Raw genomic sequence first — 11,611 nt, 5'->3', positions numbered from 1 at the left:
AACAATGTGTGTGTTACCGTTGTCAAGGTCAAGAGAAAAACACTTAAATAAACGATTTAATCAGCAGACCTGATTCAGATTTTTCAAGAAAATCCTAGGTCATGGGTTGGATTCAGTTGACACGACTCTTTCATTTCTTTTAGCTTAGAAGAGACTTTGTCTCTCTTTTTTTTTTTTCTAAAGCAACATTAGTATAGAAAAAGTATATGGGCCAATTCTTCTGTAAACTGTCTCTCATCTTTATTTTGTCTTGTATTTTTCCCGCAAACAGATTCAGATGCTGTGTTTCAGGCAGCAGTACCACAGATGTAATATTGTACCCTTCCTAATATGGCAGTGTGATGTTGATCCGGGATGTAAACTTTGTAAATGTCATCTTTTGGTTAAAATCGTGTCCGCCTGCTTTCTCCACTATACAACTGACCTTTGAACGATACGGGTTTGAACTTCATGGGTCCACTTATATGTGACTTTTGCTTGACATACATATGGGAAAAGTCTTGGAGATTTGTGACAATTTGAAAAACTTACAGACTGTGTAACCTAGAAATGTTGAAAACAATGTTAAATATTGTGTCCTAAATGCATAAAATATATGTAGGTACAGTCTGTTTTATCAGACCAAAAATATACACAAATCTATTATAAAAATTTGCCAAAACTTATGCACACAAACACAGACTGTACCCGGCGCCATTGGCAGTTGAGAGAGACGTAGATACATGTAAAGATGCAGCATCAAACCGTAACTGCATAAAATTCACATAGTCCGGACAGTGCTACTGTGATCATTTATAGCCACCTCCTGCTGCTATTGCAGTGCGCTCCAGAGTGTGGATATCCACCTAACATGCCACGTGACGCTCATCATCGCCCTGTGAGCAGCTTCTCTCACCAGTAAACTGCATATCACAGTACGAGTGGTCTCTCACGGTTCTCATGTACTTCCCAGCGTGTTTAGTGCAAAACAACAAACCCTGAATAACACCAGGGAGTCCGTACACGGTGCCACTACTGATGCTGGAAGTCCTACCCAAAAGCAAAGTCATGACGTTACAAGAAACAGTCGAATGGCTTGCCCTGCACTATAGACTAAGGCCTGCAGCTGTGGTCACCCACTGTTTCAGACAGACAGCATCTCAGAAGCCAACAAGGTGAACTTAACAGTACTGATACAGTACAGCACTGTAAATGTATTTTCTCTTCCTTATGATTTTCTTTTTTTTATTTAAACTTAATATGAGGGTACAAATGTTTAGGTTACATTGATTTCAAGTCTAAGCTAAAGTTCAAGTTATAGTCTAATCCTTCACCTAGGGGTTGTGCTGGACCCCCTCACAATGTGCGTATTAGGTAAGATCCCCCCAATCGCCCGCCCTCCCTCCCCTTCACTCCTCTCCCCTCCTCCTTGTGAGATTATATTTGTGTTTGATCTTTCATGTGGGAATGTAGTTGTTGATATATTGATAACATTTTCTTTTCTCTAGCTTACTATATTGTAATATATTACATATCACATAATACATATATCATGCAAAGGTGTGTTGACTGTTCACGTTATCAATAAGGCTTTCTGTTAGCAGTAGGCTATTTGTAGTTGAAAATTATACACAGATTTTCACATGTATGGGAGGTTGGCACCCCCACTCCTAAGTTATTCAAGGGTCAACTGCAGTTAATATTTTTTTCTTTATACTTAATAAAGATTTTATAGGTGGTTACTTTGTAACCACATAAATTTCCTTCTACTCCTATAACTTTAGCCTACTAATTTTAATTATCATAGTGATGGTGCTATCATTTTAAAATTGTATTATTTTTTCAATGTCTGTCCTTTCTACTGTTGAACAGAGCTTTCTCTTCTTCCCCAGAAATTTATGCATTTAAATCTGTATGGACTTAGCATTCCTTTTTTATTTAATGGGTTACAATTGGTGAGATCCACTCAGAACCCCAGAGTTGATACAAAGATTATTTTAATTCAAAGACATTTGAGATTTAATGGGGGGCGGGAACCTTCTTAGACAATTACTTATCTGAGTAACAGCAACGGCTTCTGGAAAACAAGGCTACCATAAATTTCTCTTTAGGGTTGAATTACTTTTAGGAGAAAGAACACAAATAAACCTCCCCAAAGTCCTTCTCCCAAAGAGTTCTGTGGCCCTGAATGAGATGGAAAGACCAGGTAGACATTATCACGAACTTTATCTCCTATTGTTCACCTTAAAACCCATTTGTCCTTTTAAAATGTCATTTGCTGTCACGTCTTCTCTTTCTTCCCATTAGCTATTAAGGTGACATCTAAGCCCTGAATGTTAACTACCCCCCTTTGACATACTAATCACGGTGCTGTCATGTGTACGTGTATTTTGTACACAAACAAGCTTTTATTTTTCTGTTAAAATGTCTTTTGAGGCTGGGCACAGAGGCACACTCCTCTAGTGCTGCCACTCTGGGAGACTCTGGGAGGCTCAGACAGGTGGATCCCTGGAGCTCAGGAGTTTGAGACCAGCCTGAGCAAAAGTGGGACACCATCTCTACTAAACATAGAAAAACTAATCGGGTGTTATAGGTGGCACCTGTAGTCCCAGATACTTGAGAGGCTGTGGCAAGAGGATGGCTTGAGCCCAAGAGTTTGAGGTTGCTGTGAGCTGTGACTCCATGGCACTCTACCCCAGGGCAGCAGAGTGAAAATCTGGTCTCAAAAAAAAAAAAGGCTTTGTCAGTTTAAATCACAGACCCCGGGCACTAAACCTAAGGGAGTACAAGAACACTTTTCCTTCCTCATAGAATCCTTTACTGTCAGTTATTTTAATGCTCAAATTGTCTCCGATTTGGCCAGTGGAAGCCCCTTCAAGTTAGCTCCTGGTAAAAAGGCACTTTATTTCCTAAAATAAGTAGAGGACTCTTTATTTCTTGAATATGAGAGAAAACACCTACTCACGGTTTTTTCAGGAACAAGGGAAATAAATCTGCAGTAGCAGGTTTTCAGAGCCTATAACTTTGTTTTCAGCCTGGAGGGTCTACATTTTCTAAATGTCATTTTGATGCATGGTGGTGTCCTATGCTCACTTTCAACTCCCTGCAAACCTAAACTGGGAGTGTTCGTGTTGGGTCCTATTCTCTTTCTCCACAGAGTGTTTATATGCATTTTAATGACACAACACGTTAGAAGGGGAATCGTGAGAGGAAGACATCCAAACGACTTGAGTTTATTTGGTGTTTAATGCTAAACCCAAATAGAGCTAAGCTAGAGTTCTAAAAAACAGCCATAAGAACTTCAGGGCTATTTAAAAGCTGTTCATTGACCAGTAGCACCAGCATCCCCTGGGAAATCAATCTACCCCCCCCCCCAAATTATAGTACTGAAGTCTATAGAAACATGAAATTTTTTTTTCTGGAGGAAAGGCTACTGGCATAAAAAGACTGTCAACTGCTGTAAATATGCAACATGTACATCCATAGTAATTTTTCTAGGTTTCAGAGTTACGAATTATCTGACTTTTATTATTATGGATTGCCTGTATTTTTTCTTTTTCTTTTTCTCCTTTTTACAATGAGCATGTATTACTTTGCAATACATAAAAATTTCTTATAGAATGAACTATAGGTAATCCTATAAGGGTACATGTGAATCTCTCTAAATTCAGAATATAAATGTCTTAACACAATAACTAAGAAAAAGACACGAAGGCTATGTTAACCAGTTGGATGAAAGTATTTCAAATTGTATACAGAAACAGTACACTCTACCCCATGATAGTATTAATGTACACTGCTATGATTTAACAAATTCTTTTTTTTTTTTTTTGGAGACAGAGCCTCAAGCTGTCCCCCTGGGTAGAGTGTTGTGGCATTACAGCTCACAGCAACCTCCAACTCCTGGGCTCAAGCGAGTCTCCTGCTTCAGCCTCCCAAGTAGCTGGGACCACAGGTGCCTGCCACAGCACCCAGCTATTTTTTAGTTGCAGCCATCATTGTTGTTTGGCGGGCCAGGGCTGGATTCGAACCCTCCACCTTAGGTGTATGTGGCTGGCGTCTTAGCCACTTGAGCCACAGGTGCCGAGCCTAAATTTTTTTTCTTTTAAGAAACAAAAGAAAGTTGACATTGAAGTCCATAATATTGAAGTAATTTTATTAGCATTTGCCTTGTTTATTCGATTATGTATAATATCAGTTAAGATTCTCTCAGAAGAAGACCCTGGGCCAAGAATTAAGGAGCAAGTAAGTGGTTTGTTAAGGGAGTGCTTTGGAAGACCAGCAGGGGGTGAGGAGATGAAGTGGGACAGGGAGTGAAAGAAATCAAACCAGCAGGTGAACCTGCAGCTTCAAAGCGCCCTGTGGGGAGCTCTGGAGCACAAAGAAGCTGACTTCCTGGATCAGTCAATAGCTGTAGGCCAGAGGGGGCACTGGCAAGACCCACGTTCAAGGGCCAGCCAGTGAAAGTCATGGCGAGGACTACTGGCTGGAAAGCATGCAGCTGCTGGGGTGGGTGGACAGCACAGGAAAAAGGACACGGGCACTATAGCACTTTGGTGACCTGGTTATGAGCCTGAGCGTTGTAGTCACCAGTCCCAGATGTGAATCCACACTCGGCATTTACTAACTGCTTGTCTAAGGATCAAGCTGGGAGTGGTCCCTGAGTCTTCCCATAGTGGTAATTTCAGCATTTCCAAAGTTGGAATGATGAAAACAGCATGTTCCTCTATAAACTCTTAGAGGAGTCAAGTGGAGTAACATCTTTAGACTTCTAGGTCTGTGCCTGTGCATAGCCGGTGGTCAGTAAGTGGTTTGTTTTTAACGGCCTTTCAGTCTTGAGAGGGAAGGCAGACCTAACGAAGGACAGAGGAGAACACCCAGACCTGAGCGGTCGCAACGCCAAAGGTCTGCTCAAGCAGACTGACTTTCAGACTGTCCGGTGATGTGACTTAAACATGTGGATATTTTATCTGAATATTTATTTAGTTTCTGATCATCAGAGAAAGATGAGTAATACGTATTTGCCTGAGACATAGTTACTAATTCTGATACTGGTAATTCCAGTGGATAGTGGCCCAAAGCTTTATTATTTTTGTTTTTCTCTCCAGAATCCACCTAATTTTTTCTAGAATCTAAATAGGTAATTAAAATGGTGTCTTTGGTTGAATTTCCTAGAAATAGAGGCTGAGACAAGGACTCTAGTGCAAGTGACTTATCAAGAGAACGTTTCTAGTTGGAACTTGTCAGAGAAGGAGGGAAGGTGGATGGAGCATGGGAGAAACCCAAGGAAAGATGTCATCTCAAGAGGAGTTAGCTTCTGCCAGATTCCCTGGCGAGCTAGTGAAGGTGAATTGAACCCTAGAGGCTGTCCTACCCTAAGGGAAGGAGGCCAGGCTGCTGCCTCCTCGTTGGTCATCAGTTAGCCCCTTGAGGGGAAAGAAATCTCACCTGGCTGATTGGCAAGGTGGCTCCAATCAGGAAGGCACACTCTCCAGAGAAGGAGATGACCCCGAGCCACCAACAACAGTACCTGAACACTGGGTGAGCCCAGCTGGGAAAGGGGATCTGGGTATCACTCCAATAGCATCTACTACAATTGACATGCTTCTGTATGAAAAGGTCAGTGCAAATTTTTGGGAGGTGACTCTTTGAGATTGTTCTCGTAGCATGCTTTCCCTTGAAGAAGAATATTAGTTTTACAAACTTCCAAACTTGCCCAACTTATTCTTAAGAATAAGCGACCACAGCAGTGAGAACTGATTCAGCAGCTACTTAAAATGAGAAAGCAATTTATGAATCCCACTTGGTGGTTTCTGTTTCTTCAAACTTGAGTGTTATCAATCATGGGCCATTATAATCATGAGAGGTGGAAAAATGTATGCGGCCCCATTCTCAGGACTAGGTCACCTCTAATTGATACAAATGGATGAGCCCCTGTGGAGATAGGTTAGCAACTTGCATTGAACTCACAATTTAGCCAGGAAGGGTGGCCAAGAGAACCTCTCAGCTTGCAATTTGCTTTTAAAGAGGGTGTTGTAAAAAGAGAGAATGGGGAAGATTCAGATGCCTTCTATATACCAGCATAAATCTGAGGTAAATAGCCATCTGAACTATGGTATTATTAATATTTGTACAGCACATGCATTTGTATGGATCTGCACGGGGGTTTTAAAAATGCATCCTAAGGGAAATTTGCAAATGAAGGTAGATTGAGGCATTTGTGCAAATCAAATAAGCTCATGCTCACATTCTTAGATCCTTAGGTCGTCATTACTACATCACGAATTTTATCTGAGTAATGAGGGAAAACCGAATATTCTGTCAATATTCAGGACCCACTGGAGATTTCTCTTATCTTTAATACACAGCTGAGTATCAGAGGACATGTGATATGGGCTGTGTATGTATGTGATTATGCAGGATTAATAATGACGGTACTGTATATTTCCCTCTATCTTCAGTTAATAAGACTTTGAAGAGAAACTGGTATACAGAAGATGATTTGTTTTTCATAGATTTGGTGACATGTTTATAAGCTGATTTGAAATAAACAGAGTTCTCTAAACTTGGGAGACTGACAAGGTGCCATCAAGGTACCAATTTGGTGTGATGTTCCCTAAGGAAAGAAGAAACGAGAGAAATCAATATTCCCTCATAAAAAATTAAATAATAAAATCAACACATAAATAATGAAATGAGCAGTAGACAAAGTATTATTGATGAGTCTGAGGGGATCCCAATTTAAAGTGATGCTTCACATAGCTAAGAAAGAAAGTGTCAGCCAGGACAATTGGTCAGCTACAGCAGACCACGTGTCTTCAGCTCTGCCAAAGGTAGGGATCCACGGTCTATAATCAGGAGTCCTCAAACTATGGCCCGCAGGCCACATGCGGCCCGCCTAGGACATTTATCCAGCCCACTGGGTGTTTTGGCCACCACTGCCTGTCCTGTTTAGCTGCCAACTCGTCCCAGGGCCCACAGTCCACCCCTCCAATGGTCTGAGGGACAGTGAACTGGTCCCCTGTTTAAAAAGTTTGAGGACCCCTGGTCCTTCTATGCTGTATAGGGCTGGTGCCGTTAGAATGTTGACTCCATCAGCAATCCTTTTTTTTTGCACACAAGTGGGTTTTATCCATTCATTCTGATAATGAGAATCATAGGTGTCTGTTCCTTGCTCTTTTCTCTGACGTATTGCAAGAGAGTATTTCATCTAGTTTGCATCTCCCAGGTTTCCACATCATCTGGCTTCCAGTTGGATCCAGATACTAGAAGAGACAGGAGAGGGACGAGAGAAGAAGCTGGTTCTCCCTTCCCTTGTGTTCGGCAGGATCCCAGGCAATAACTCTCCCACGGCTCAGCTCCCACATGATAATCCTGCCATAGTTCCAGCTGTCTTTGACCTTGGCCCCTGGGCTCTGGTGGCACTACCCACTCCCTCTGTCCCTCAATTCGAAGGATGGCACCAGCTTCCTTTGTTGTTAGTGACTGTGCTACCTCACTGTGCTGTGGTCACCTTGCCAGTCTCATCTGTGCAACCAAATTTTCTTCCCTCTGCGTGGCTTCTGTTTCCCTGGCTGGATGCTGATTAAACATGTATCAAGCATTATTGTATGTCAGGGAAAAATGAAATGCAAAACCAGGCATGGACCCTGCCCTCATGGAGCTTATAGTTTGGTAGGAAAGACATATTTTAATAGAATAATCCTAAAATACCTGTGTGACAATTATGCAGCATTGAGCAAATTAAAGTAAATCTTGATTATCACAAGATTTGCAAGATTTCACAATGTGTACTTGAGTAAGGTTTCAATACAGGTGAAGAATAAGATAGAGCAGGGCACAGAGCACAGACAATCACAGAGGGGTCCAAAACATTCAGGCACAGCCCCCCAGGGTCCATTCTTAGTCATTCAGGACAACTACTTCATCTTCAGATTATACACTATTGGAATAACCGTGCACTGGCTGGGTGCAGTGGCTCATGCCTGTAATCCTAGCACTCTGGAAAACCAACATGGGAGGATCCCTTAAGCTCAGGAGTTCAAGTCCAGCCTAAGTAAGAATGAATCCTCACTTCTGTTAAAAATAGAAAAATTAGCCAGGCATTATGGTGGGCACCTGTAGTCCCAGCTGTTTGGGAAGCTGAGGCAGGAGGATTGCTTGAACCCAGAAGTCTGAAGTTGCTACGAGGTAGGCTGAAGCCATGGCACGCTAGCCTGGACAACAGAGTGAGATTCTATCGCAAAAAGAAAAAAATCAGCATGAGCCTAGTACATATTCATTGAGGAGTCTTTTATACTCCCCAGCCATGCACCTAAACCCAAGCTGCATCACCTGTTAAACCTTGTGAAAATTATCAGTCTATACATCCCTAAGCAATGAAGACAAGCTAATACACATGACCTCAAGGGGAATTCCGAGCTTTAAACAGTACATTATAAAGTCTTAGTACATTTCATTCTTGACTAGCCTGAAGGCATCCCAGGAAACAAACAGTGTTACCCTGGTCCAGCTTCAAGGTAACCCCCTATCTTATGCAAGATATAAACTTACAATATATGCTACAAAACCAGGCAGATTTCCATTAATGAACGCCATTTTAACTGAGATCTGAAGGATATGTGAAAAATTAAGTTGGCCCTCATGGAAGGGAAGAATCTGATGGAAAGAATAGCATTTTGCAAGGAAGAACAATTCCTGGAAGTGAAATAAAGACATCATGACAGGAACACAAATAAAAATCGGTCAGGGAAGAAGCCAAAGTCAGATCCTGGTTGCCTGCAAGGCAGCGTATGGACCGGCGGAAGTGGAGGATTCCACTGGATTCTGCCGGCTCTTCCCTCCACCTAGAAACCTCCTTGGCGTCAGTATCAGCACAGTCTCCTGGTGCTGCTCAGGAGCTTTGTAGATCATCCTTTTGGTATTAGGACTCTCAACACCAACGAATGGGGTGACAAGAGAATTCTTAAGACTTAGGAAAAAAGAATCCTCCCACCCCTGGAAAAGGCGTATATAAAAATGTCTGAACTCCATTGGAAAATGGGGTTAATCACTCTGTGATTCTCCCCATGTGCATGGTAAATCCATATTTTTTCTTAAGAATAAAGAAGGAAAAAAGAAAAAGAGGACTCCCTAAACTAGAATTGCACAGGGGTGGATTGCATAAGACTGGTTGCTTGGTGTCTTCCCTGGGAACAACTGCTAGTTCCCTGGCCTGTGCTTGTCCACAGCATGCTCCCAGCTCTGTGCTCCCTCTGCTCTACTTTCATCTGTGTGAGCTCCAGGCTCCGCCAGAATGGGACAAGGTGTCCACCAGCAGCTTTCAGGCTCACATCCCGCTAGAACCTCAAGGGAAATACATACTTTCCCCCAGCTGATCCTGTGAAAATCCTGGTTAGATTCTCAATGGTCAAGCCTGGGACAAGGGTCATTCTCCACGCCAGTTATTATGGAAGAGGACCTCATGTTGTCATTGGTGTGATCACTTACTCAGCCCAAGAGCCAGGGGAGGGATGAGTCAGTCCTACACAAACCGCTACTTATTCAGGTGTGGGCTCCCCAGGAAAAATAGAGATTTTTTCCCCCAAAAGGAGAAGCAGGGATGCTGTAAAAGCTAAACAAAACAAAAACACCCATCCGTCCACTACAGCTTTCACCCGACCACTAAATGTCAGAATTTCTCAAGCCTGCATTCTAAGCCTTTACCCTACTCTCCCTAGGCAAAGTCACTGGCACCCTCTACTTGGAGTGATTCCCACATTTAAGTCCTGAGCTCAGCATTTCACCTAAGCCCCAGCAACATATCTGATTGCATTTGACATCAGTTCTTAGATTTACAAAGGTATCTCAAACTCAACAACTCCCAAATCAAACTGTTGACCTCCACTGCCTGCCCTTCAGTTTAGCTTTCTTCAATGTTTTCTAGTTCAGTAAAGGAACCACCAACTATTCTCATAGAAAAACCAATTCTTGGTTTCCTTTCATATTCTCAAATGAAAACCAAAAGAAATGTCTATTTCTTTTCCCTCAGCACCCACACACCCCAATTCAACTCTAAAATTCTTGTGAATTTGTTTGTCACACTCTCCATCCATCCCATTCCAGTCTGCCCGCCATCGCTTATCTAGAAAATGAAGATGGAATATCCTGATTTATTCTTTATATCACTTTCCCTCCTGAAATCCATTTATACACTGATGCAAAGAAAAAAGTGACTATTTCAATATTCTACCTATCACTTAATTAAAACACTTCCAAATTCTCATTGCTCTTAATATAAGACAGTGCAGGTGAACAGGGCCCATGATGCCCTGAGTGGTCTGGACACCACTTACTCCTGGCCACATCAGGTTCTTAAACACTCTGCTGCAGACAGCCTGTTATTTTATATACTAGATTCCCATCTTCCATTGGGTTTTTGCATAAACCGTGCCCTTGACCTGGAATCCATTCTTCCCCTTCTCCTCCCCTCACTCTTTACCTACTCAATTCCCCTTCCTCCTTTATATCTCAAAGAAATCATTTCTTTGCTAGGAAACCTTCCTCACCTTGCTCATGAGGTTAAATCCCCTTCATATGTATAATATATTCATAGATCATGACGTACTTTCCTGTGCAACACTTAGCACAGTTATAACTTTATCTTTACCTATGTGATTAAAGAATATTCAATTATTTGACATAATAACTATCAGGGCTGAGCATTCCAAAATAAAGCACATATTTTCCTGTCATGTCGAACAGATTATAACATAATTTAAAGTTAAATTATTTTCAAATGAATCATTTTGTACAACTAGAAATGATAGACAATGGAGACTCAGCAGGGCAAGTGGGAGGCAGGTGGATGATGAGACATTACATAATAGATACAGGGTACATTACTCAGGTGATGGGTTTCCTAAAAGCTCTGACTTCACCATTACACAATCTATGCCTGTAACAGAACCCCACTTGTTCAGCAACAAATCTGTGTCAAAAATAAAATAAAGAGTCAAATGGGTAAGCATTCTTTCTTAAAAATATAAAATAAAACAAAAATCACATATCTACCTTCTCAGTGCCTTATCATATGTACAGAGAAGTTTGCTCTTAAACCAATTTGTCTCTACTCTTAGACTCCTGAGTTCCCACATCTATTCTTTAGAATTTTTCCTTTTTTTTTTTTTGCTGTTGTTGTTTTGTTTTGTTTGTTTGTTTTTCTCTGCTGGACTCTCAGCTTTCCCTTTCACCACCAGTAACACAGCTATTTGTATCTATCCCAAGCCTTTTTCTGAAAGGCTGCCTTCAATCACAGCCACTGGGAGAAGGGCTCCCTTACTCCATTAGTCTCCTGATTGGTCTCAACTCCACCCCAGCCTCAGTATACATAAAAATCATCAAATCATTCTGAAGCAGTAAAGGGATTGCAAATAAGCAAGAAGAAAGTACTTGTAAACCCACTTTGCAAATGACCTTGCAAGAGATTTTTTTTTAGCAGCATGAAGTGGGGGACGCAGCTGGCAGAATAATAAAACTGTACCTCTAGACCTCATATCAGCAGATAAATGTATTCTGCAGTATGAAATTACCTTTGCATTCCTCGGCTTAAATGCACCACTGTCTTAAGATGCAAACAAGTGTCTTGCTTTAC

This window comes from Otolemur garnettii, unplaced genomic scaffold (genome assembly GCF_000181295.1).
Source record: "Otolemur garnettii isolate 467f Iridium unplaced genomic scaffold, OtoGar3 scaffold00025, whole genome shotgun sequence".
Classification (NCBI taxonomy): Eukaryota; Metazoa; Chordata; class Mammalia; order Primates; family Galagidae; genus Otolemur; species Otolemur garnettii.
Note: the sequence above shows the minus strand (reverse complement) of the source record.